At 41.6% G+C, this 24,004-nt stretch overlaps 1 protein-coding gene across 6 annotated transcripts in view; it reads left to right on the top strand.

The window, feature by feature from the left end:
* Positions 1-8,010: 8,010 nt before the first annotated feature.
* LOC106581794 (cysteine-serine-rich nuclear protein 3) overlaps positions 8,011-24,004 on the top strand; it is a 72,710-nt gene continuing 56,716 nt past the window's right edge. For 2 of the 6 annotated variants that reach the window (XM_045704470.2, XM_082966996.1), the window contains exons 1-3: positions 8,011-8,115; positions 8,236-8,305; positions 9,118-9,163. The gene's annotated coding sequence lies outside the window, so the exon portion shown is untranslated. Of the gene's footprint in view, positions 8,306-9,117; positions 9,164-24,004 lie in introns of all 6 variants that reach the window. The other 4 variants (XM_082966994.1, XM_014164105.3, XM_014164106.3 and 1 more) reach the window with 3 other exon arrangements.

Below are 24,004 nucleotides of genomic sequence, written 5' to 3'. Positions count from 1 at the left end.
ATCAGCTAGGGGCATGTCGGTGTTGATTGTGTCACTAAAGTGATGCTTCAGAATGTCAAAAACTGGTCTAGGGCCCTGGCTTAAGTCAACTGGGTTACTGCGTAGGCTTACTCTTACCACGTCACGTGCCCGCCCTGACAGCTTACCCAAAACTTCATCTGACCTTTCCTGCCCACCATAGCCCTTCTTCTGCATGTACACTAACATGGTCTCCTCCCACTCATGCACTGTGCATTCCTCTGAACCATCCCCCCTGAAACAGACTGGTTCCCTGACATCATTTTTCACCACTACATTTAGACTAGAGCTAGCCCCAACCTTGGTACCACCAACATTTATCAACCTTCTGTCCCACCCCATCTCCCATAGCCTTTGATTCCAAACAAGAGGCAATATTTTCACCTATGGAGTAACCTATCTGCTTAACAATGCCCGCCAGGAAATCCATAGACACATCCTCCTTCCTAGGACTAGGTGAAACTGGCTCGAATGCACTGAGTTGAGGTAGCTCTAAATCATGTGGAAACCGCACACTTGCCTGTGCAGTTGGCCTGGCCAGAGGTGTGGAAGTAACTGGAGAAATAGCTGCCCCCCTACCCACTGGAGGTGAAGGGTTAAACATGAGAACTCTCCTACCTCTCCCAAAACTTTCCATTTTTAAAATAAAATAAAATGTTATCACAATCAATATGAACACTTCTATAAAATCAGCTTGAACATAATGCACTCAAAGTAAAAGTTCAATAGTAGTTGTCTAACAAGACCAAGAATCAACACAGAAAAGTAACAACAAACGCCTTAATAAATAGTTGTCGCCACCGTGTGGTAGAAAATGGCGTCGCCCTCACGTTAATTGGCTTCGGAAGGTTACTAGCGTGACAGCACAATTACATCACTAAATAATGACAGCATCACCACATACAAGTAATAAACAGTACATTATATTTCCCCCACTCACTTATGCTACCAGGAGCTCCCTGATAATTCCACTTGTGCAGAATGCGAAACCTAGGCCTCTGGCGTGCATCAGCAACCACAGTACTTCTTGAAGCCGGGACTCGGATCCCTCCACCTGACGTCCGGCGAAGACAAGAAGACGAGTCACGGCACCAGTGTAACAGATGTATATCGTACTCTCCTTGCGTTGTGTTTTCTCCTAATAAATCACATCAGCTAGTGGTCCCAGTTGAGCATCATTTATTTCTGTTGTTAAATGGGAAACAGCACGTTAGTTGTGCAGGGCTTAACGATATTGATGGCTGTCGATGGCAAAATCTGTAGCATGAAGACAACTGTGTTAGCAGTGGGCTTATGTGACCATTACATCGGTGTATGCTAGCTAACACACTTATTTACAGCAATCATATGCCAAAGCACATCCCAGAAAGCCCCTCAATTCCTAACAGGTACCATATACCCACACATGTATAAATCAGTAACGTACAGCAAACTTGTACACATTGTAAAATATAAAACAGTATTCAGAACGTGACCTACCCCTTGCATCACATTTTCATACTTGGAAGACCTGACGTTCGCGATCTCCCCCTATCTGCAAGCGGGGCCAATTACAACACACCTTATTGTCATCAGAGTTGAACCAAGCAATAAAAATGCTTGAACATTAAATTCACATTTCTTTAGAGGCAAGTGGAAACATAACCAACCCTGTTACATGAGCAAATGAGGTGAGATAAGGGAGGTAAAGGCAAAAAAAGGCCATGGTGGCGAAGTACATACAATATAGCAAGTAAAACACTGGAATGGTAGATTTGCAGTGGAAGAAAGTGCAAAGTAGAAATAGAAATAATGTGGTGCAAAGGAGCTAAATAAATAAATAAATACAGTAGGGGAAGAGATAGTTGTTTGGGCTAAATTATAGATGGGCTATGTACAGGTACAGTAATCTGTGAGCTGCTCTGACAGCTGGTGCTTAAAGCTAGTGAGGGAGATAAGTGTTTCCAGTTTCAGAGATTTTTGTAGTTCATTCCAGTCATTGGCAGCAGAGAACTAGAAGGAGGCGGCCGAAGGAGGAATTGGCTTTGGGGGTGACCAGTGAGATATACCTGCTGGAACGTGTGCTACGGGTGGGTGCAGCTATGGTGACCAGCAAGCAGAGATAAGGTGGGACTTTACCTAGCAGGGTCTTGTAGATGACCTGGAGCCAGTGGGTTTGGCGATGAGTATGAAGCGAGGGCCAGCCAACGAGAGCGTACAGGTCGCAGTGGTGGGTAGTATATGGGGCTTTGGTGACAAAATGGATGGCACTGCGATAGACTGCATCCAATTTATTGAGTATGGTATTGGAGGCTATTTTGTAAATGACATCGCCGAAGTCGAGGATTGGTAGGATGGTCAGTTTTACGAGGGTATGTTTGGCAGCATGAGTGAAGGATGCTTTGTTGCAAAATAGGAAGACAATTCTAGATTTAACTTTGGATTGGAGATGTTTGATGTGAGTCTGGAAGGAGAGTTTACAGTCTAACCAGACACCTAGGTATTTGTAGTTGTCCACATATTCTAAGTCAGAACCATCCAGAGCAGTGATGCTGGACGGGCGGGCAGGTAGCGATCGGTTGAAGTACATGCATTTAGTTTTACTTGTATTTAAGAGCAGTTGGAGGCCACGGAAGGAGAGTTGTATGGCATTGAAGCTCGTCTGGAGGGTTGTTAACACAGTGTCCAAAGAAGGGCCAGAAGTATACAGAATGGTGTCGTCTGCGTAGAGGTGGATCAGAGACTCACCAGCAGCAAGAGCGACATCATTGATGTATACAGAGAAGAGAGTCGGCCCAAGAATTGAACCATGTGGCACCCCCATAGAGACTGCCAGAGGTCCGGACAACAGGCCCTCCGATTTGACACACTGAACTCTATCAGAGAAGTAGTTGGTGAACCAGGTGAGGCAATCATTTGAGAAACCAAGACTATGGAGTCTGCCGATGAGGATGTGGTGATTGACAGAGTCGAAAGCCTTGGCCAGGTCAATGAATACGGCTGCACAGTATTGTTTCTTATCGATGGCGGTTAAGATATCGTTTAGGACCTTGAGCGTGGCTGAGGTGCACCCATGACCAGCTCTGAAACCAGATTGCATAGCGGAGAAGGTGCGGTGGGATTCGAAATGGTCGGTAATCTGTTTGTTGACTTGGCTTTCGAAGACCTTAGAAAGGCAGGGTAGGATAGATATAGGTCTGTAGCAGTTTGGGTCAAGAGTGTACCCCCTTTGAAGAGGGGGATGACTGCAGCTGCTTTCCAATCTTTGGGAATCTCAGATGACACAAAAGAGGTTGAACAGGCTAGTAATAGGGGTTGCAACAATTTCGGCAGATAATTTTAGAAAGAAAGGCTCCAGATTGTCTAGCCCGGCTGATTTGTAGGGGTCCAGATTTTGCAGCTCTTTCAGAACATCAGCTGACTGGATTTGGGAGAAGGAGAAATGGGGGAAGGCTTGGACTTGCTGTGGGGGGTGCAGCGCTGTTGACCGGGGTAGGGGTAGCCAGGTGGAAAGTATGGCCTGCCGTAGAAAAATGCTTATTGAAATTCTCAATTATAGTGTATTTATTGGTGGTGACAGAGTTTCCTACCGTCAGTCCAGTGGGCAGCTGGGAGGAGGTGCTCTTATTCTCCATGGACTTTACAGTGTCCCAGAACTTTTTGAAGTTTGTGTTGCAGGAAGTACATTTCTGCTTGAAAAAGCTAGTCTTGGCTTTTCTAACTGCCTGTGTATATTGTTTTCTAACTTCCCTGAAAAGTTGCATATCACGGGGGCTGTTCGATGCTAATGCAGAACGCCACAGGATGTTTTTGTGTTGGTTAAAAGCAGTCAGGTCTGAAGAGAACCAAATGCTATATCTGTTCCTGGTTCTAAATTTCTTGAATGGGGCATGCTTATTTAAGATGGTGAGGAAGGCATTTAAAAAAAATAACCAGGCATCCTCTACTGATGGGATGAAGTCAATATCCTTCCAGGATACCCGGGCCAGGTTGATTAGAAAGGCCTGCTCGCTGAAGTGTTTCAGGGAGCGTTTGACAGTGATGAGTGGAGGTCGTTTGACCGCTGACCCATTACGGATGCAGGCAATGAGGCAGTGATCGCTGAGATCTTGGTTGAAAACAGCAGAGGTGTATTTGGAGGGCAAGTTGGTTAGGATGATATCTATGAGGTGCCCGTTTTTACAGCTTTGGGGTGGTACCTGGTAGGTTCATTGATAATTTGTGTGAGATTGAGGGCATCAAGCTTAGATTGTAGGATGGCTGGGGTGTTAAGCATGTCCCAGTTTAGGTCACCTAGCAGCACGAGCTCTGAAGATAGATGGGGGGCAATCAGTTCACATATGGTGTCCAGAGCACAGCTGGGGACAGAGGGTGGTCTATAGAAGGCGGCAACGGTGAGAGACTTGTTTTTAGAGAGGTGGATTTTTAAAAGTAGAAGTTCAAATTGTTTGGGTACAGACCTGGATAGTAGGACAGAACTCTGCAGGCTATCTCTGCAGTAGATTGCAACACCGCCCCCTTTGGCCATTATATCTTGTCTGAAAATGTTGTAGTTAGGGATGGAGATTTCAGAGTTTTTGGTGGTCTTCCTAAGCCAGGATTCAGACACGGCTAGGACATCCGGGTTGGCAGAGTGTGCTAAAGCAGTGAATAAAACAAACTTAGGGAGGAGGCTTCTAATGTTAACATGCATGAAACCAAGGCTATTACGGTTACAGAAGTCATCAAAAGAGAGCGCCTGGGGAATAGGAGTGGAGCTAGGCACTGCAGGGCCTGGATTCACCTCTACATCGCCAGAGGAACAGAGGAGGAGTAGGAAAAGGGTACGGCTAAAAGCTATGAAAATTGGTCGTCTAGGACGTCCGGAACAGAGAGTAAAAGGAGCAGGTTTCTGGGGGCGATAAAATAGCTTCAAGGTATAATGTACAGACAAAGGTATGGTAGGATGTGAATACAGTGGAGGTAAACCTAGGCATTGAGTGATGATGAGAGAGATATTGTCTCTAGAAACATCATTGAAACCAGGTGATGTCATCGCATGTGTGGGTGGTGGAACTGAAAGGTTGGATAAGGTATAATGAGCAGGGCTAGAGGCTCTACAGTGAAATAAGCCAATAAACACTAACCAGAACAGCAATGGACAAGGCATATTGACATTAAGGAGAGGCATGCTTAGCCGAGTGATCATAAGGGTCCAGTGAGTAGTGAGGTTGGTTGGGATCACGGCGATTCAGACAGCTAGCCGGGCCATGGGTAGCAAGCTTGCAGAAGATAGTCTGTTTTAGCCACCTTGTGCATTTCCGTCGGCAGATTAGTGGGGTTCCGTGTGGTAGAGGGGACCAATCCAATTGGCAAAATAGTTATAGTTATAGTTATATACTCAGGGGAAGTATATAGATAAAGGGCCTTATTGCCAAATCCCAAAGTTTCCCTTTAAATAATAAAAATAAAAAAAATATATAAAAATACGTGTGGAAAGGGAGTAGGCACGCCACTGGCTTGACGCTGAAAAAGCATCTTGCCTCCGACTGGCAGGTGTAGGGTCATCGGTCGGTAGAAGGTCGGGAACGCTGTGTGAGGAAAACGGCATGTAAACTGCAGGAGCACGGCTTCCCTTTGATAAAGCAGCATGTCGCGGGTGCCCATGAATGAGGCGATGGGGGGAAGAAAGCTGTCGAATGGCGCTCGACCACTCTGGAGGGACGCCGGCCTCCCGAGTGCTCATTGCTAATTGAGTAGCCAACAAGCCTGCAAACGTGTTTGAGGATTTGTATTGGAGAAGCAATTTTTGACTGTCTTCATACTGTACTGTCTTTGCCTGCACTGTTGGCTGAAATGTCGAACAAGCCCAATAATTGTTACCAGAGTTGCTGAGTTGTGATGTTTCACCACTGACCTGCTACCTTTTGAACCAAAAGATTACAACAAATACGTTTTTGACAGTTACAACCTTATCAATATGGATAATAGCTAGTCTGACCATATTGTCATTGTTAAGCAAGCTAGCTAACTTTATTATTAGCAATGTTAGCAAGGTTATCAAGCTAACTAAAATCTTATTGTTTGAAGAATTGTTCCAACTATAAAAGCACTTGAACACAGTAGGCTCGTTTGAGTGGTAAGGCGAAAGCAACCGACTGTAGACGAAAGTTGAGGAGTGAAGTCGGGGGAGGTGCATCTGCAACAGCTGAAAGTCAGAAACTGATGTGGTTTTCCTACAGCCAGGCTCAGTGCAACATGGCAGTTGCAATTGTTTACAAAGAAAATGTCTTTATAATGTCGAAAAAACATCTCCAAAATATATGTGTGTACAATCAAGTGGTGACACAGAGAGCCTCAAATATCACATTAATTTATACATATCCACATGAATTATGGCAATTAAGGTTTCTGTTTCAATCTTGACTTCGTCATGTTCGCGTGGGTCAAACAAAAACACACTAATGATTGATTGACAATAGAGCCTCCCACTATGCAGGCGATGGCTGCAGGATGAAACTTGCAGTTGCCTTCAGTCCAAACTTCATGACCTTTGATCACATGATTTCTGTAAAGTTCATGCAGTTGATATGTAGGCGCAAGTCATAAAATGTTTATCCTTATAATGCAACACACTTTGAAAGGCGGTAACCAATGATGGTCAGCGACTTGTAACAGTTTCCCATTTCCCAGGAGCATGTGAAGCCAGCATAGAGACATTTCTGTACAAAGGTTTTAGAGGACTATACAGCCCCATAGTGGAGGTGTCATAATACCCATAAAACCTAGCGTTCTAACCGTTTTTACGCCATTCATTTTTCCCATAGATGGTTTTAGAAACACTTAAAATAAGGGTTGTGTTTTGTATAGGCTAACCCTGGCGCAATGTTTTGATAACCATGTAAATCTCTCTCGGACAAGGGGACTTTTATACATTTATTAGTCTCAATTTGCTGTCAGATTCAAAAATGCCAATTAGCATCAAAGTAGACATCATGCAAGACTTCAAATCCCTGCAAGCTCGTGCACGTCATCTCTAGCTGACAGGTATAGTGTCAATTTAAAACTTGCACAAGACAGTTCACAGAATTGTCAATGTAAAGAAATGTATCAAATGTATTAATTACTAACAATAGATGAGATTCTTACCTTTGCCTTGATTCGGCAGTCTCGTCCAGATCATCATTGGACTCCCGAGTGGAGCGGCGGTCTAAGGCACTGCATCTCAGTGTTAGAGGTGTCACTACAAACACCCTTGGCCCAGCGTCGTCTGGGTTTGGCCGGTGTAGGCTGTCATTATAAATGAGAATTTGTTCTTAACTAACTTGCCTAGTTAAATAAAAGAAATATTGCATTTGTAGTTCTTTATGATATCCACATTAGCAGCTAAATAGCATTTATTTTTGGGTGATAAATACAGGTGAATATATTGATACAAGTAATCTTGTCCTAGAGAGATTTACACTGTTATCAAAATATCACACCAGTGTAAGTCTACACAAAACAGCCCTTATTTTAAGTGCTTCTAAAATCCTCTATGGGAAAAACGATTGGAACCATTTCCTTGTTGGACCGCTAGGATTTTATTATGACATACTGTGGTACTCTATTCCTGATTCCTTGAACCATGTGAAATGATTGGTTGAGGGAAGTCACGTTGCTGATGTAGCTGTCAGACTGACGCGCACCATTGGGCAGATTCGATTAGGCTGAACTGCCGGGCACCAGGCAATGGCCCAAAAGGAGAAAGCGTGGAGGGAGGCGCGCCCTTCTCAAATTGAACAGTAATCTGTGCCACTTGGTCATTTTGTCAAGGCAGCAGCATGGTGCATCGTCCAGAAACATACAACATATATTTTCCATAAAATAAATATTTCCATTTTCTAACTATTTTTCATTGGGAAGGCAGATAAAGCAATCACTTTTGCATGGGAAACACAGAATCCTATTAATTACGTTACTTTGGTTTTAAGCCGTGATCGCAATGGGCTTTGAATAGAATGCAATCAACTTTCAGCCGATGCAAAACACAGCAACAAGGACGCCCGGGCGAGATTAATCGAATACCCTCAATGTTCCCCGAGCAGCCGGAAGAACTGCCTATGAACGCACACTTTGGATGCGACACAACTATGCCGGGTAGGCAAATCTTCATTACGGTGCACATCAATTATGTATTACTGCAATACTGGAGCTTTTTTATGAATGGAGTGAATTACATTCTTTAAGAAAAAGCGTATAATTTGCTCGCTTAATTAGGTTACTCAGAGAGAAGGACAACATTGAACAATCAGTGATTGCTTATAAAGGCTGAAAAACGAAATGAATGGTAAGTTCCGCAATTTGAGGATCATTATCCTTAGCAATCTGGCACAGTAGCGGTTCTAGACCATTTCAACTGGGGGGGCCAAGCTGGGGCCAGTTACATGAGACGTTATTGTTGTCATATCGTTTTGCATGTGGTACGATACTGTTGTGTTCCGCCTAAAGCCGTCCCTATAGAAAATGTGTGGATTAAATTAGTGTTCCGCGGATGTAAAAAAAGAACGATAACAAAAATTAGTTATGTAAAAATTATTTCATACTCCACATTTAGGGGGGCCACAAGGGGTCCACTGCCCCCCCCCCCCCCCCCAGAACCGATAGTGATCTGGCATAGAGTTAAATCATGTTTGATCACAGTTTTCATTGACGTATGATTGTCTTTGTGTTGGAACTAAATAATTTCTGCCTTCAGATTGCATGCTTTTCGATCTTGTCCAGGACCCATCGGAAATGATCTGTGTGTATTTTGTGACATATTGAATATCGTGCGTGTACGTGTGTGCGCGCGCATTTGTGAAATGCAGGTCTGGCTTTTAACAGAACAATTTACAGTAGTTGTTTTGCATGTTTCTGTGACTATTATTGAAAGGATTAATGAAAACATATCATTTCCAACAGGTCAATCTTTACAGACCTTCCCAGTGAAAAATAATGTAATGCACTGTATTCTATTACCTATATCACCTCGAGTTCATTGGTGGTTACATTTTACAGTCACTTTCAGCTTGATTTTATGTGGCACCCTGGTTGCTACACTGCTTCTGGAAATAATAATTCACTCCAGGCTCATTTACGGTACATGTATTTCTTTCACAGAATAGAGACAATTCGCTACAGAGTATACCTACGTCTTTTATTTAAGGTAAGACTAAGTCTATTGTCTCTTTTGTACTGGCTAACATGTTTTGCCGCGGAATACAGAAATGTGATGTCACCTGCCTTCTGTTTGGGTTGACATGTTGGATTTATGACTGTGAGATTCCATTAAAAGCTTGCTCAGCTGTTGCAGTTTTGCTGCAAAAGCTCTTATTATAACATCCGATGGTAAGATTTGATCTTGATATTCAGACTGACAACTGGTCTTCTCAATATAGAATGGTTATTAAATAGGAAAAACCTGAGTCAGGATGGAAGGGTTAGACCAGATACAGCTTCTGGTATAAATATGAAATTGACGCAAACACATTGTACCATCTGTGATGTGCATTTTGGCTGTTATTTAGTCAGGATCATTATGAGATGGCAATAAGATGATATAAGGTCCTCAATACATGCTTCAATGTTTCAAAATGTACAGCATATGAGATGCATGGAGTTTTCCAATGGCTTTTGATGCTGTGAAACACCCAACGGCCTTGTATATAATGGCTGAAAAGTCCTCTGGTGGGTGTGCATTTATTTTCTTCAACAGACACAATACAGGCTTTACCGAGCAGTAGTATACTCAGCGACATTTTAGAGAGCAAAACATAGTCTTAGTGGATTGTGAATTTAGATTTTAGGTATAATTGCAAGGCTGATTATTCAATGCCTTATCAAAATGGGTTAGATAGCAAAGGTCATGTAATTGGATGTCAGTGTTGGCAGCAGCTGGGGAGACATGCTGTGCCAGTGAAGTGGTGGGTTGGAATATGGCGGTGTGTCTCGTTATCCAGCTATGCCCTCTTTGTTGTGCCTCAACCATTCTCTTTTGCCAAACAGGAAGGAGCCACTGAGACACACACTCTTACAGACACGCACACCCAAACTCATTCCAGCAAAGTGATAGAGATCTGTGAGGCAAGAGTGGGGCTCCACCTCTTATCTTGGCAATGTTTTTTTTCCCCTCCCTAATCCATCTGTTTGTCTATCCAATCCGTCAGCAACCTGTCCTCACAGGAATGTGACTTAATTAGTACATGTCTTGTTACATGGTTAAATATGCACTCTCAAACTGTTGTATAATTCCAGCCTGTAGTTTTGAAAGTGGTGCTCATGGGCCAAACGTGGTCCACGTTTTTTGGGTACTACGTCGTCAAATTGTGTACTACGTCATCCGTTTTGTATGATATGTTACGTCCTGCAAATATTATAAATAAAGTACTGGTCAAAAGTTTGGACACACCTACTCATTCCAGGTTTTTTTTTTATTTTACTATTTTCTACATTGTAGAATAATATTGAAGACAACAAAACTATGAAATAACACATTGAATGAGTAGGTGTGTCCAAACTTTTGACTGGTACTAACATATATATATATATATATATATATATATATATATATATATATATATATATATATATATATATATATTACATACATATACAGTTGAATCTGGAAGTTTACATACACCTTAGCCAAATACATTTAAACTCAGTATCAGAAGCTTCTAAAGCCATGACATAATTTTCCAAGCTGTTTAAAGGCACAGTCAACTTAGTGTATCTAAACTTCTGACCCATTGAATTGTAATTAAGTGAAATAATCTGTCTGTAAACAATTGTTGGAAAAATTACTTGTGTCATGCACAAAGTAGATGTCCTAACCGACTTGCCAAAACTATAGTTTGTTAACAAGAAATTTGTGGAGTGGTTGAAAAACAAGTTTTAATGACTCCAACCTAAGTGTATGTAAACTTCCGACTTCAACTGATATATATATATATATATATATATATATATATATATATATATATTATATATCAGTTGAAGTCGGAAGTTTACATACATACATACATACATACATACATACATACATACATACATACATACATACATACATACATACATACAGTGCCTTCGGATAGTATTCAGACCCATTGAGTTTTTCCACATTTTGTTACGTTACAGCCGTATTCTAAAATGGATTACATTTTTTTGAAATCCTCAAATCTACACACAATACTCCATAATGACAACGCGAAAACAGGTTTTTAGAAATGTTTGCACATGCATAAAAAAGACAGAAATACCTTATTTATGTAACTATTCAGCCCGTTTGCTACGAGACTCAAAATTGATCTCAGGTGCATCCTGTTTCCATTGGTCACAGTTGACAGTGCATGTCAGAGCAAAAAGCAAGCTTGATGTCTAAGGAATTGTCCGTAGAGCTCCGAGACAGGATTGTGTTGAGGCACAGATCTGGGGAAGGGTACCAAAAAATATGTGCAGCATTGAAGGTGCCCAAGAACACAGTGGCCTCCATCATTCTTAAATGGAAGATGTTTGGAATCAAGATTCTTCCTATAGCTGGCCGCCCGGCCAAACTGAGCAATTGGGGGAGAACCTGATTCTCACTCTGACAGAGCTCTCAAGTTCCTCTGTGGTGATGGAAGAACCTTCCAGAAGGACAACCATCTCTGCAGCACTCCACCAAAAGGCACCTAAAGACTCTTAGACCATGAGAAACAAGATTCTCTGGTCTGATGAAACCAAGATTGAAGTCTTTGGCCTGAATGTCAAAAGTCACGTCTGGAGGAAACCTGGCACCATCCCTACGGTGAAGCATGGTGGTGGCTGCATCATGCTGTGGGGATGTTTTTCAGCGGCAGGGAGAGTAGTCAGGATCGAGGCAAAGATGAGCAATGTACACCGAGATTCTTGACAAACCTGCTCCAGAGCGCTCAGGACCTCAGCCTGGGGCGAAGATTCACCTTCCAACAGGACACTGACCCTAAGCACACAACAAAGACAACGCAGGAGTGGCTACGGGACAAGTCTCTGAATGTCCTTGAGTGGCCCAGCCAGAGCCCGGACTTGAACCCGATTGAAAATCTCTGAAGAGACCTGAAAATAGCTGTGCAGCAACGCTCCCCATCCAACCTGACAGAGGTTGAGAGGATCTGCAGAAAAGAATGGAAGAAACTCCCCCAAATATAGGTGTGCCACGCTTGTAGCGTCATACCCAAAAAGATTTGATGCTTTAATCGCTGAGAAAGGTCCTTCAACAAAGTACTGATTAAAGGGTCTGAATACTTATGCAAATGTGATCCTTCAGTTTAAACATGTTTAGAAATTAGCAAACATTTCTAAAACCTGTTTTTGCTTTGTCATTACGGGGTATTGTTTGTAAATTGATTAGGTTTTCTTTTTTTTATATACATTTTAGAATGAGGCTGTAACAAAATGTCAAGGGGTCTGAATACTTTCTTAAGGCACTGTATAAAAAAATATATACTGTATATATTAAAAAATATATTTTTTTATGATATGGTACGAATCCAATTCGTACACATATGTTACTAATTTGTTGTGCTTAAGAGAACATTAAAGAACATTGAAACATTCACAAAATTATATTACCGGGGGCAAACTTCCCACCCTCCTGGACACCTACAGCACCCGATTCCATAGAAAGGCCAAAAAGATAATTAAGGACATCAACCACCCCGCTATCATCCAGAAGGTGAGGTCAGTACAGGTGCAACAAAGCTGGGACAGAGAGACTGAAAAACAGCTTCTATCTCAAGGCCATCGGACCGCTAAACAGCCATCACTAGCACATCAGAGGCGGCTGCCTACACACACTATTCTACGGTATCTTAGTCACTTTTAAATTGTGTTTACATATTGCATCACCCATTTCATATGTATATATTGTATTCTATACTACACCACTGACTGTTAAACAGCCATCACTAGCACATCAGAGGCTGCTGCCTATAGACATAGATTAGGAATCACTGGCCACTTTAAGGAAATGAAACTCTAGCCACTTTAATAATCTCTCTGTATCTTGCAATACTCATCTCATATGTGTAAACTGTACTCTATACTATTCTGTGTTATCTTAGTCACTTTAATTGTTTGTAAATATTGCATCACGCATCTCATGTATATACTGTACTCTATACCATGCCACTGTATATTAGTCCAATGCTGCTCTGACATATATATATTCTTAATCCATTCCTTACTTAGATGTATGTGTATTTTGGGTATATGTTGTGAAACTGTTAGATATTACTGCACTGACGGAGCTAGAAGCACAAGCATTTCGCTACACCCGAAATAACATCCGCTAAACACGTGTATGTGACCAATAAAATTTGATTTGATTTAAATGTATTTACCTTTTGAATAACTGAGCCTTTGAATGTTGGTACCTTTTGAATAACTGAATCTGCCATGCGTTGCTATTAAAAACTGTAGCATAGATGGCTTGGGCACATTGAATGTGGTTCATTAAAGATTTAGAGGGAAGGTAGTGCGACTTTTTAAAGATAATAGTACAGAGTTGAATGTCCCTGCGTGACTGTGGCGCGGGTGAGTAGTCTTCTCACAGTTTCACAGTCAGAGCCAACAATTGTGGGAATGACAGGGATTCATGCTTTCCTTTAAACTTGGCCTGCAGTTCCATTCATACTGACTTGTAAAACAGGTCAGGCTAGAAGATTTTTGGGGGGAGGGAGTAGCTGGTGCTTTAGATCAGCGGTTCATATCTTGTTGATCAGTTGGAATGTTCTGTTTCGGAAGCATGTCCTTAGGATTAACAGGACATTGCATGTTGATTATTCAGGGAACAAGATCACAACAATTCAACTTTTTTTGAATCAGTCTTAGATAAATATTGATCTGATGATATTCCTATTTTCTCACCTTTTAATGTCTCAACTAATGTTCATTCCTCTTGAAATTGGAAGACCACGTCAATCCATTCTATAGACTTACTATACTGTATATGCCAGTATTAAATTAACGGCCAAATGGAACCATTTTTTTCTCTCTATCAAATCATTTATGAGTAACAATTATGTACCTTAGTGTGATTATTATTTTTTTTTTCAATTAAAATTGTCAAAAAGAAACAAAAATAGCTTCTTAGCAGAGAGCAATTTCACAATAATTTTTTTTTCCCAGGACTGTCTGGGAGTGGTCTGAGTGGGGAGGGGAAAACTGAAAACTAGCTGTTATTGGAAGAGAGGTTTGGAATACTCTTTCTTATTGGTCTATTAACTAATTTACCGACCGTTGATGTCACCAGGCAGGGCAAAACTTCTGCCTGTTTTGTTGGGATGGAGTTTTCAGCCGGTCTCACAGTATTGCACTGGGCCTTTAAGCACACAGCACAAATATCAACAGAATTGCATCTTTGATATGACTATTCCTTGAGTGTCTTTGGTCTGGCTATGTACAGGCTTTGCTGGGTTTGTCAGGGTTTGGGATCAGGCTCCCATGAGATGTTGACATGACATCAATGTGGAATGTGCTTTCTCTCTCCAGCTTATTATGGGTTGACTTGAAATGTGTTTTCCTTTCATCTTGATGAGCTTGAAGTGATGGTTCTATTTGGAAACAAAACAAATGACTTGGACCTGACATCAACTGTTATTTACCAGTGGTGTAAAATATTTAAGTAAAAGTACTTTAAAGTACTACTTAAGTTGTTTTTTTGGGTATCTGTACCATTTATATCTTTCATAACTTTTACTTCAATACATTCCTAAAAAAATGATGTACCTTTTACTCCATACATTTTCCCTGACACCCGAAAGTACAGTAACAAGACTGTAAAATTGTCAAATTCACATACTTATCAAGAGAACATCCCTGGTCATCCCTACTGCCTCTGATCTGGCGGATTCACTAAACACACAAGCATCGTTTGTAAATGATGTTGGGGTGTGCACCTGGCTATCCGTAAACAAACAAAAAATAGGAAAAAATAAAATGGTGCCCTCTGGTATAATAATATATGCTTAATATATGGAAATTAAAATGATTTCTACTTTTACTTTTGATACTTAAGTATATTTAAAACCAAATACTTTTTGATTTACTCAAGTAGTATTTTACTGGGGGACTTTCATTTTCACTTGAGTCATTTTCTATTAAGTTATCTTTACTTTTACTCAAGTATGACAATTGGGTACTTTTACCTGCACTGTTAATTACTGGAGGTCCACATACATATATTGCCCTGGAATCCAACAATTTATTACAGTATGTTAACAACTCTGATAGTGTGTCTGAATGTCATAAACACAGTAGCATAGTTACGCATCCTATCTATTTTGATGCACTCTCATTAATAATGGGCCTGCACATCTTTTTCAAGGCATTTTTTTTCAATTGGATGTGAATTTTGATCAACTATTTATTTTGATTCAGAGGAAAATCAAGAGCACCTCTTTTCCCATTCCTACGAGTCTGGGCACGTCGTCTTTCTCTGAATAAATTCTCAACAAATGATTTCCATCATGCTGCTCTATGCCTGCCATCACTATGGCAACCAGTTTTAATGTGGGGGGGGGGACTCTTTGATGAAATGACCATTGTGGTATATGTTTTCATTTTGTCAGACCATTAGTCAGAGAAGTTGCAATACTGTAAACAAAATATTCCTCAGATACAGTATGAATCAATCGCTAAGTGTTGATTCAGTATAACCACAGAACTAGAATGAGTCATTTTATTTATTTGAATAACTACATGAGAAACTATCAAGTTACATATTTCTTCACGTTTTTTGCATTCTGCTACATTAAACAATGCACTGTATTAGATGTTCATTTACAGTAGATATTCAGTCAATTTCTAAGTTTGTCTGATGATGATCCTATTTCTAGGATGCAGGAATCCGTATCCATTAGGATGAAATGAGTTAATTAGGCTACATTTATCCTTTGAAATGTGAAAGCTGCATATAGCTTTTAGCCTACAAAGGCACCTTCAAACCATGTTTTCGTTTGATGTACTGAGATTATTTACCGATGAATATAGTTAGATTTCCCACTGTCGACGTACAAGTACTGCATGACCCGCTTCATGAATTTCCTCCAGATAACAGAGCTAATGTTTTACATATGAAAATGCTTGAAGATCTCAACAGATACTATATATAAATAATAAGGACGTCTGCTAACATGGACCCACAACCCCTCAGCTCCCTCCGCATGTAACGGAGATGAAAGCATCTTTGTCTCTGTGAGGTGCCTTGGCAGCTCTGTCTCTGCTAGCGCTAGGGCTTCTGTGAACTTTTAGGCGGCATGGGAAAACGCAGTCATAAATAAAATACGCTTTTATCAATAATTCAGCTTAGCATTGTGATTGACAACTAGGGTGAAAGAACGTGATTATGCCTCCACAGGGCATGACTTGAATTGCACCAAAACATGCCCAGGTTTGGTGTTTTAAAAAAAGTTAAGCCCCTATAAGCTGTATGTTGACTCATTATGGCAGACAATGGATGGATTTATGTTGTCAGACTGTCAGATGAATCCCCTTTGCTGCTCCTCGCGAGCGTCAAACCAAGGGCAGGGTTATTTCAGCTTTTGTCTTTTCGTGAGAGTGTGATGATTTCATGAATCCATGTTATGAAAGACCATATGTAAATCATTAAATTGCTTTTTTAGATGATACACCAACTGCCTTTGAAAAATAATCAGACAAAAAAAAAAAACACTTATTGGGTGCACCCAATATAATATGTTATTCTATTTCCCTGTCTTTGAAAAGTAATGACACCCCCCTAAGGCCCCCCCTTAGAAACAAATATTATTGGCAGACGTATGTTAATGGCCGATGTTATGAAATGGAACAGAGCAGCCAAGTTTGATATAATGGTACTCCAAACAACCTAATGGTTGGTATAAGACTCTATCTCAGTCATCCCTGGACCTGCATTGATAATAGACAGCGCCGGTGTTTCCTCTATTGTTCTGTGAGGAAGAGCAGATAGATCAATGGTCCCTGTGCTAGCTGCAGCAGGCAGGCAGCTCCCATCTTTCGTGTACAGAGTGCTGAGCAGTGGGCTGGTCTGACTCCCTCCTTTCCTTTCGTGTGTGGAGCTGTCTACAGCCTCAGGCAACATCAAGTTAACAAACGTGCGAAAGCTTGATTTGCATAAATCTGCAAATGTACGACATTTTCTTGAATGGATTCCTTTGTGTTTAAATGGTGCATTGTTCCTTATGCATGTGACTTTCCAATTGTCACTGAGCTGCCTGAACATCAATATCCTCTTGGAGTGTGTTGTTCTCCTTTTTGATTTAATTTCACCATGAGCCTATCATCCATAAGAAATATGTAGATAGATTATATTATTGTGTTATTGATAGTTGAGAAACATTTGAGTGTTTGAATATGACTGTGCCCTCTCCACCACAGCTTATTTATTGTGATTAGACAGAGCGATCATAGTTGCATTTTCTAAATGCATAGAGTGTGGTTTTATGTGTAGATTGATATATATTGGTAATGTGTTGTGCTAATGTCTCATAGTATTGTTTGCTAGGTCTGAAAACATCATTCTGCTGCACATTTTGATTGTTCTCCATATAATCACTGATTTATTTTCAGATGTGGGAAAGTTTTTATCCATACCACTTTGATTGAAACCATCCTGTAGCCTACATTTGTCAAGCCCACATCCCCCACAAAATAAGTCAAAGTTTCCCCTTGGGACACAGGGATGCAAATTACATTGAGCATTCTGTTATTCCTGAACATGTGATTAACTGACAGCGAGAGAGAGAGAATAGAAGAGAGAGAGAGAGAGAATAGACGAGAGATGGAGAATTAGGGAGAGAGAGACGTTCACCAAACATATTCCTCCGTGGCCTTTTCATGTATAATTTAGGAGGCTCTCCACCCTCTAAACAGTGTCATCAAATGTGGAATACATCAGCGTTGTGTTTATGTTCTTTCCGCCACATGCAGGAATCCTCCGTCAACATCATCTGTAGATATATAATCATCCAGGCCTCAGCTCCTCCTCAGGCAGCCCAGCTGAGACCCGGCCTGCCTCTCAAGGTTGCTGTTTATGGCCGCATCTGACACCAGTGATTTATGAGGTTAAGCCTGACCTCAGACTTCTAATATGGCAGAGGATCTTTAAATCAAATCCAAAATGAATAATGCTTATGTTCCTAGCTCCAACAGTACAGTGATACCTAACAATACAAACAATACATGCAAATCCCCAAAATAAAACAAAATACATTTAGAAATATTAGAATGAGCAATGACAGAGTCCGGGAATATAAATATATATGTATATGATGATGTGTACAGACATTATGGACAGTATATGTATAGAAAAGGTGTGTACAGCAGTAAATGTATAAGATGAGCATTGACTAGAAAACAGTATAAACAATGCCTTCAGAAAGTATTCACACCCCTTGACTTTTTCCACATTTTGTTGTGTTATAGCCTGCATTTAAAATGGATTGAGATGGGTCTGGTGACAAATATGTAGAGAGGGCCAGCCGACGAGAGCATACAGGTCGCAGTGGTGGGTGGTATATGGGGCTTTGGTGACAAAACGAATGGCACTGTGATAGATTGCATCCAGTTTGCTGAGCTGTCATTTTGTAAATGACATCGCCGAAGTCGAGGATCGGTGGGATAGTCAGTTTTACGAGGGTATGTTTGGCAGCGTGAGTGAAGGAGGCTTTGTTGTGAAATAGGAAGCCGATTCTAGATTTAATTTTGGATTGGAGATGCTTAATGAGTCTGGAAGGAGAGTTTACAGTCTAGCCAGACACCTAGGTATTTGTAGTTGTCCACATATTCTAGGTCAGAACCATCCAGAGTAGTGATGCTAGTCGGGCGGACGGGTGCGGGCAGCGATCGGTTGAAGAGCATGCATTTAGTTTTACTAGCGTTTAAGAGCAGTTGGAGGCCACTGAAGAAGTGTTGTATGGCATTGAAGCTCATTTGGAGGTTTGTTAACACAGTGTCCAAAGAAGGGCCAGATTTATACAGAATGGTGTCGTCTGCGTAGAGGTGGATCAAGGAATCAGCCGCAGCAAGACCGACATCATTGATATATAGAGAAAAGATTCGGCCCGAGAATTGAACCCTGTGGTACCCCCATAGAGACTGCCAGAGGTCCGGACAGCAGGCCCTCCGATTTGACACACTGAACTCTATCTGCGAAGTAGTAGGTGAACCAGGCGAGGCAGTCATTTGAGAAAACAAGGCTATTGAGTCTGCCGATAAGAATACGGTGATTGACAGAGTCGAAAGCCTTGGCCAGGTCGATGAAGATGGCTGCACAGTACTGTCTTTTATCGATGGCGGTTATGATATCGTTTAGTACCTTGAGCGTGGCTGAGGTGCACCCGTGACTAGCTCGGAAACCGGATTGCACAGCGGAGAAGGTACGGTGGGATTCAAAATGGTCAGTGATCTGTTTGTTAACTTGGCTTTCGAAGACTTTAGGAAGGCAGGGCAGGATGGATATAGGTCTGTAACAGCTTGGGTCTAGAGTGTCACCCCCTTTGAAGAGGGGGATGACCGAGTCAGCTTTCCAATCTTTAGGAATCTCGGACGATACAAAAGAGAGGTTGAACAGACTAGTAATGGGGGTTGCAATAATGGCGGCGGATAATTTTAGAAAGAGAGGGTCCAGATTGTCTAGCCCAGCTGATTTGTAGGGATCCAGATTTTGCCGTTCTTTCAGAACATCAGCTGTCTGGATTTGGGTGAAGGAGAAGCGGGTGGGGGTTTGGGCAAGGGTCCGGGTTACAGTTTTGATTTAGATCACCTTGAAAATCTATGGCAAGACTTGAACATGGCTGTCTAGCAATGATCAACAACCAATTTGACAGAGCATGACGAATTTTAATAAGAATAATGTCCTAATGTTGTAATAATCGAGGTATATTGAGTGTTGGCTAAGGCTGGCGAGGTCCTCAGGCTTCAGAGAGAGAGAGAGAGACAGGGTTATATCCCAAATGGCACCCTATTCCCCATGGCCCTATAAAAAGTAGTGCACTATGTAGGAAATAGGGTGCCATTTGGGACGCAAGCTGTGGTGTCTTAAGTCTACCCAGCTTTCCCCCTCTCTAGCTTCACAATAATTAGGAATACCCTGCCCCAATTTTCTCTTATGCACCAGCGTCACTGCTGCACTGTCAAGGGATCTACGGAGACTGTGCATATGATTTTCAATATATTAAGTGTCAGAGTAACATCTGAAATAAGGACTTCTGCCAATGATGCTTCTTCAGCCTTCGTTTAGTAGAACATGTTCAGCAAGACACACAAGGTGTGTAGGTAGAATGAAAAGTGTATGCAGGATAAGACATATTCATCAGATATGATATCAATCACAGCTCAGACAATCCACACAATGTCTGCTTCTTTCAGATTAAGATGCCTATTTGAACCTGTGTTTATAATGTTTATGATAAACAATAGCACTCTTGGACAGCAGAAATAGTTCTTCACCAATGCATAAGATACAGTAAATATGTTAGCTTTGGGATATCTATTTCAAAATGTTTCTTCTATTTTATTTCCTATTTTCTAGTGTCATGTCTTCACTGAGCATTCTGGGTTGGACACTTCATTAGCATATGACCTCAATACAATTGCACAGCTTGGCCACACATACTGTTTTAAGATTGATTGATTCACAACATTTTGTATGTTTATTTTCATGCCTGCTGTCACACAATTGCTTCATAGAAATCATAAAGCCACTTTGCAAGTCAGACAAAATATAGGTCAATAGCAGTGGTGCAATGGAATTGTGTGTAACAAAATGCCATCTCTCCAGCATTTCATTTAATAGAGCTAAATATGTGATACACTCCTAAGAGTTCAGTTCTGTGTGTCCTCTATATCCCCAATTTTACAGTGGGGGAAAAAAGTATTTAGTCAGCCACCAATTGTGCAAGTTCTCCCACTTAAAAAGATGAGAGAGGCCTGTCATTTTCATCATAGGTACACTTCAACGATGACAGACAAAATGAGAAAACAAATCCAGAAAATCACATTGTAGGATTTTTAATGACTTTATTTGCAAATTATGGTGGAAAATAAGTATTTGGTCAATAACAAAAGTCTATCTCAATACTTTGTTATATACCCTTTGTTGGCAATGACACAGGTCAAACGTTTTCTGTAAGTCTTCACAAGGTTTTCACACACTGTTGCTGGTATTTTGGCCCATTCCGCCATGCAGATCTCCTCTAGAGCAGTGATGTTTTGGGGCTGTCGCAGGGCAACACTGACTTTCAACTCCCTCCAAAGATTTTCTATGGGTTGAGATCTGGAGACTGGCTAGGCCACTCCAGGACCTTGAAATGCTTCTTACGAAGCCACTCCTTTGTTGCCCGGGCGGTGTGTTTGGGATCATTGTCATGCTGAAAGACCCAGCCATGTTTCATCTTCAATGCCCTTGCTGATGGAAGGAGGTTTTCACTCAAAATCTCACGATACATGGCCCCATTCATTCTTTCCTTTACACGGATCAGTCGTGCTGGTCCCTTTGCAGAAAAACAGCCACAAAGCATGATGTTTCCACCCCCATGCTTCACAGTAGGTATGGTGTTCTTTGGATGCAACTCAGCATTCTTTGTCCTCCAAACACGACGAGTTGAGTTTTTACCAAAAAGTTATATTTTGGTTTCATCTGACCATATGACATTCTCCCAATCCTCTTCTGGATCATCCAAATGCTCTCTAGCAAACTTCAGACGGGCCTGGACATGTACTGGCTTAAGCAGGGGGACACGTCTGGCACTGTAGGATTTGAGTCCCTGGCGGCGTAGTGTGTTACTGATGGTAGGCTTTGTTACTTTGGTCCCAGCTCTCTGCAGGTCATTCACTAGGTCCCCCCGTGTGGTTCTGGGATTTTTGCTCACCGTTCTTGTGATAATTTTGACCCCACGGGGTGAGATCTTGCGTGGAGCCCCAGATCGAGGGAGATTATCAGTGGTCTTGTATGTCTTCCATTTCCTAATAATTGCTCCCACAGTTGATTTCTTCAAACCAAGCTGCTTACCTATTGCAGATTCAGTCTTCCCAGCCTGGTGCAGGTCTACAATTTTGTTTCTGGTGTCCTTTGACAGCTCTTTGGTCTTGGCCATAGTGGAGTTTGGAGTGTGACTGTTTGAGGTTGTGAACAGGTGTCTTTTATACTGATAACAAGTTCAAACAGGTGCCATTAATACAGGTAACGAGTGGAGGACAGAGGAGCCTCTTAAAGAAGAAGTAACAGGTCTGTGAGAGCCAGAAATATTGCTTGTTTGTAGGTGACCAAATACTTATTTTCCACCATAATTTGCAACTAAATTCATAAAAAATCCTACAATGTGATTTTCTGGATTTTTTTTCTCATTTTGTCTGTCATAGTTGACGTGTACCTATGATGAAAATTACAGGCCTCTCTCATCTTTTTAAGTGGGAGAACTTGCACAATTGGTGGCTGACTAAGCTTGTACACATCAACATTATATACAGTGGGCGAAAAAAGTATTTAGAGAAAATAGTTACAAACGTGTTATTTTGGGTTCCAGCTCAGGTAGAACTCTTTTGGGTTCCATGTAGAACCATGGCCGCTGGAAGAATTTTTTTAGTCGGGGGTGCATCTATAATTGCATTTGCGTAGTGGCATACAGTTGAGCAGGATTTCCACACATGGGCCGTTTTTTGTGTGTAGGTGTAGGTCCTTTTATAAACGCATGTCATGCAATTCTACGTCATTTACATTTAGATTATACCACACACATGACTGAAATGAGTGGCTACTCTGGCACTGACAAACTGAGAGCAATAAAAATGACTTGGTCTTGAATGCAAACAATAGCCCAGGCCAATGAAGAGACACATGTAAATTATGTAGAATTGCATGACATGTTTATAAAAGGCCCAATAAAGAGCACCATAGTGCCCACAAAGCTCATCACTAAGTTAAGGACCATAACACCTCCCTCTGCAACTGGATCCTGCACTTCTTGACGGGCCGCCCCCAGGTGGTAAGGGTAGGCAACAGCACATCTGTCATGCAGATCCTCAACACTGGGGCCTCTCAGGGGTGCGTGCTTAGTCCCCTCCTGTACTCCCTGTTCACCCACGACTGTGTGGCCAAACACGACTCTAACACCATTAAGTTTGCTGATGACGCCACAGTGGTAGGCCTGATCACCGACAACAATGAGACAGCCTATAGCGAGGAGGTCAGAGACTTGGCAGTGTGGTGCCAGGGGCTGTAACATTGACGGGGCTGTAGTGGAGCGGGTCGAGAGTTTCAAGTTTCTTGGTGTCCACGAATTGCAGCAGATGACCCTACTGGGTTCCACTCCTATCAGCTAAACACAAGAGGAAGATGTGAAGGGAGTCAAAGGACTGTGCATCTGTAGCCTATCTTATTGGCACCGGCGTAGAGTATCGTCCATATTTATTTAACTAGGCAAGTCGGTTAAGAACAAATTCTTATTTACAATGACGGCCTACCCCAGCCAAACCCGGAAGACGCTGGGCCAATTGTGCACCGCCCTATGGGACTGCCAATCACGGCCGGATGTGATTCAGCCTGGATTCAAACCAGGGACTGTAGTGTTGCCTCTTGCGCTGAGATGCAGTGCCTTATACCGCTGAGCTACTCAGGAGCCCCGGTGAGTACGCTGTGTGAGATATTCACTCTTTATCATTGGGCTGTGCCACTTGAAACGTTGTTTTTGGACAATAATTTCCTCCTCCTGGTTAGATGGACATCATATTGTAAAATGTGTCTCCCCTTTTCATAGGCCTAGATGAGATGGTTGTAGACAAGGTCGTTGATCTGTTGTCACTGTCAGTAGTAGCCTATAGGCCTATACTACCCTGTAATTGTCGTATTAAAGAATATTCTGCTAATGTCTCCAGTCATATAAGGTGTATTAGAGTAGCATGAAATGTGTCTATAAACACAAAAAGAAAGGAGAATATATCTGATATAGCCTATAGCCTAGGCCTACTCTTCGCCACTACATAATCAGGCGTG

The sequence above is a fragment of the Salmo salar genome, chromosome 21, assembly GCF_965601325.2.
Source record: "Salmo salar chromosome 21, fSalSal1, whole genome shotgun sequence".
NCBI classification, from domain to species: Eukaryota; Metazoa; Chordata; class Actinopteri; order Salmoniformes; family Salmonidae; genus Salmo; species Salmo salar.
Note: the sequence above shows the minus strand (reverse complement) of the source record. Positions and strands in the feature narration are given on the sequence as shown.